Source organism: Solanum tuberosum, unplaced genomic scaffold (genome assembly GCF_000226075.1).
Source record: "Solanum tuberosum cultivar DM 1-3 516 R44 unplaced genomic scaffold, SolTub_3.0 scf00030, whole genome shotgun sequence".
Classification (NCBI taxonomy): domain Eukaryota; kingdom Viridiplantae; phylum Streptophyta; class Magnoliopsida; order Solanales; family Solanaceae; genus Solanum; species Solanum tuberosum.
The window spans coordinates 1735412-1739999 of NW_006238956.1; the positions used below are offsets into that span (position 1 = coordinate 1735412).

The 4588-nt window shown below is 33.5% G+C and overlaps 1 long non-coding RNA gene across 1 annotated transcript; it reads left to right on the plus strand.

Annotated features, from left to right (window-relative positions):
- The first annotated feature begins 238 nt into the window (after positions 1-238).
- LOC107059636 (uncharacterized) lies at positions 239-3782 on the plus strand. The gene is made up of 4 exons (XR_001472788.1): positions 239-1832; positions 2167-2444; positions 3000-3492; positions 3564-3782. It is a non-coding gene; the product is annotated as an uncharacterized lncRNA (long non-coding RNA).
- Positions 3783-4588: the final 806 nt, after the last annotated feature.

Here is a 4588-nt window from a genome sequence, read left to right on the forward strand (position 1 = left end):
TTCAACCAAGAGAACAGAAGTGCTAATAGTCTAATACATTTATGATTCCTACTGGACCAATCATAAAAACATATAATAGAACCATCAAAATAATGTATTTATGCTTTGCTAACACGTGAACTTCAAAAACTAAAGGATTGATTTCCAACAAGTTATTTTATCATGGCTGGCAAAAAAATTACATTACTAATATATATATTTTATTATTATTTTATTTATATAGAAAGGTGAAGACGACCAAGGGTACATCTGTCATTTTACTTCAAAGAAAAGACAAAATAGATGGCAAATCCGTCATCTTACTTAAAACACAAAATAGATAATTAACTTTTTCTCAACATTTCCAGAAGAATCCATTCTTTCATATCTTTGTACCAACAATGGAGAGACATCCACTCCTTCACAAGTATTCAGAAGTCTCTTTTCTCCAAACTTGAATTGAAGGCCTGCTCATTAACTTCATCTTCTCAGCTGGGTATGCATTTTTAGGTCAGCTTTTGTTTCATTATTTGCCCTAATCTACTCTTGAAAAGAGATTAAAGTTTACAATTTCATAATTGAGTTTGAGATTAAGGCGTACAAATTATTGTTGTATTCTTATATATATTCAAATTTTGGCGCAAGTGGAAGAGGCGTTGTCCATGGTTTACATATACAGATCCCCGATCATGTTTGTGGGATGTGGTTAGTTCTACACACGGAAAATTCAGTTTAGTTTTTTCTCCCAATTTTTTCTCTTGGTTCTGTCATATTTTTTCAATTTTATGAGTTAAGTTCAAGTCTGCTATAGTAATTGTTCTGCCTTAACTCTCTCTATGTTCTTCCACATTCATTTTCATTTTTGGATCCAACGAAGACCTCAAAATTTATGTCGGTATTTTCCTTCATTGAATTACTTTTTTTTATCTTCTTCTCATTGTGTAGATGCCCTTTGAATCTTGAACTTTCTTCTAGGAAAAAGTGTTTGATTGGTAGTAGTGATGGACTACTCTTTCTTTTTTTATCTTTATCGCATAAAGATAGACTGCTCCCTTCTCCGGTATCAGAAAGAACTTGGACACTCTACAAGACAAATTCAAGTGCAGTGGCAGATTTTCTTGCCTCTTTTCTAACAATCGCAATAGGTACTATCATGCTTTCATTTCAAAATTAGCTTTAATGTTGGAAATTCGAGTATCCTGAATAACAATTGATAGTTTTTACTGAACGGCTCTAAATGTCTATATACCTAGCTTACTAATTGTCTTCAAGTTTGATGTAAAGACTAAAGACTGACTGAACAGTACAGTGAAGGATGTTTGCTTAAAGAAATGAATAATAGACCTATTTTCTAGAGGGAAGTGTCGATACATATACGGGTTAATTAAGATTGCGGCTCTATTGACTAACTTTGATTCTTGAATCTAAACTTAGTGCAACATTCTAATAAAGATACTCCTTTGATGATGAATGAAGAATGACAATGATATTTCTATATAGGCTAATATCGCACTCTAACTTATCACCATTTTCTAACATACAGAGACTTTTTTTGTCTATTGAATTTGTTTTCTCCACTGTTTTTAAATCAGTCTCTTATGTCTTTCATGCTAGCTACTAAGAGAGAACCATGTAGCTATTGTTGACTAATACTGATTCTCTGCTTATCTTCTACTACTACTAATCATGATAAAAAAAATGTAGTTTGGTGTACACATTAGGTGTCGGTAACTTTTTTCCTTCAAACTATTCCAGCGAAGAAGGCAAGTGTTAGAGCAACAGTAAAATTGTCTCTATCTGACCTATGGTCACTGGTTCAAGTCATGGGATCAACCATTTATTCTTGTGTCAAGGTAGGTTGCCTACATCCCGCCAACATTATATTCCATAGAGCTTGTGTGCACTTACCAAACTACCATGCCCCTCCGTCCACAACAATTAGCACACACACCTAATAACAAGGACATCACAGTAAAATTACTTTGTTATCGTAATCGAATAGACCCCATGAAATATAGCTAGACTGATTATTTTTTTCTTTAACTTCTTTAATAACAATTAAGATTCTACTTGACTAATAGTATATGGGCTTCCTCTGTTCTCTTTTCCATCATAAAATTTTATTTTTTCATGTTGCTTCTAAATTAAAACTTGTATCCTTTTAATTCTAATCTTTTATCCTTTTAGGTGAACCAAGAAAATAAAAAATGTTGGATGCATAAAAATATAAGCTATAATTAATCTCTCTTTTTCGAAGACAAACGCCCTAAGCTCTAAATTTTGGGGGACCTAATATTTTTATCAAGAAGAAGATATATGATGTGCACGTTAGAGGGATAGTTTATTGTCTAGCTATTGAAAAGTAATACCACAACCAGGTAGTCATTATGGAGTATTTCAAACTGTGTCCAAGGGAAAAAAACATAAGCACATGAGAGGTTCACAAGAAGAAGGAAATAGTCCAGGTTCGTGTCATTTCTTATTTTGCTATGACACAAATAATGATTACCCTGACATGTATACATGTAGCTATTTTTTTCGCTCAAATAGTTGTTTTGTTCTATGGCTTAGCCATGAAATACTGTTATTTGGGTGCTTTAAAGATCATAGTTCGTCTTCACGAGCTCACTTGAATGTTTGAAGAATTTCATACTATTTGGAGTGGTGAGGAAACATATTCCTTAGCTAGATTGTGTTATTACCAGGATAACAAATATCTTATTGATTTGGTTATCGGTTTGAGGTGTTAACAAACTGATAAACCGAATCAGTAATTCACAAAACGGATCGAACCGATCGATAAGCACCCCTATTAAGTCCATGGAATTAACAACTTAACATAGTGGTAGGTTTAAAGAAGCCAAGTACCTGCTTTTGACAGAAGATTTCTTTAGGAGGAATTTAGTTGTCTTTTAAATGCTTGGCCAGATTTTTTTTTTGCTTTGGAATTAGCTAATTTTGAGTTTTTCTTTTACACTTTCTATTATAATCCTTTTCCTTTGTGGTATGTGTAATTGCAGGTTCAACTTAAAAGCTAAGTTGGACAAACATCTCAATCTTGAATATTCATCTTCTGCAATCATTTTGTGCCTCACTTCGGAGTGTACCTTAATTTTTTCTCCATTCTTGCACCAGACTGTTCTATTATTTATGGTGAGTTTCGTTTGAATTTTGTTTCCTCTTTTGTGTTTGTATTGTATCGACTAATATGCACATGTAGAGCTATTTCTTCTTATCTCTTGCTCCGATCTTTTGTAGTTCATGTGAATTTAGTTCATTGTGGGATGAATTGAACTTCAATCTCTGAAAATAAGTGTTATCTATCTTCTTATATTTCAATACTCTATTTTAGTTGTTGTTTTCCTTTTTGGTATGTGTATGTGTTCGTTAATAAAAGTTTTTGTTTGTTCTTTCTTAAAAATATAAGAAGCTATTTTCATATGTCGCAAAATTAAATAACATAGTGCTTTTGGAAGGTTCAAATTCCAGTGGAGCTAGATCAAAACACTATAGGTATTTTTTTCCCTATTTGCTTAAAGTTGGTGAGTAGAGTTACCAGATACTTATATTGCTTCATTGTCTAGGTTAGTGTAAGGTGGCTTGGACACTGCAATTGGACAACCCTATGAATATTCGATCATATCTTCTAACTCCCCAACCATTCAAATTTCTCCCAAGAATAATATTACGTCAGTTATTGCTTTATATACTTTGATAGACAATATTTTCCTTCATGTTGAACTGCTCCAATGGATCTAAAATTCAAATGACAAGCAAAACAAGTTTTTCACAAACTACAGGACTAAAATTGTCACGACCTGAGAGTACCCCCTAGTCGTAACATGGCGTATTCGACCCCGAAGGGGTCTTATACGAGCCACATAGTCATTCATTGCATTCAATAATGAAAATAGTGCGGAATAAAAAAAAACTTATTTACATCCACACATTTAAACTTCATTAAAACAACTTTAAAAACACACAGCGGAAGTCTAAGTCTCACATGGCCATCTTAGACACAGTCACAAAACATAAGTAGGGACACGGCCCTTTACAATCAAAAGAAGTCTATTAAGTCTATTACATGAACAAAAGAACTTAAAAGTCTTATCCTCGAATCCATGAGGACATACCAAGTCTTGGAGGAAAGCAATCCAACACTTCAAACTAGCTAGGAGGGATCACTTGCCGGAACCTACACTTATAGTAAAAATATGAAGAATATGGGTTAGTACACAAAATGTACTAAGTATGATGACCATGCAAAACATGCTTTAAAAGGGACATTTTGGTTAGAAACCATGCATTATGCCACTTTTTGAAGTACCATGAACAGTTGCATAAAAGACATACAAGACAAGCATAAACATCAAGTAAGTCATAATATTACCTTTAAACAATTTCAACATGAAAACCTTTACCTTGGACCTTCACCTCAAGAAACCCTTATGCTATACCTCGTGCAATGTATGGATGGCGTCCCATACCACCATCCATACTAAGGCACCACATTTAGGTCACTTAAAGTAACTTATCATTCCTTTCTTTCACCTTTGCACAATATTCATACATAAGAGGTATATCATTAATTAAGACATGACAAGGGAAA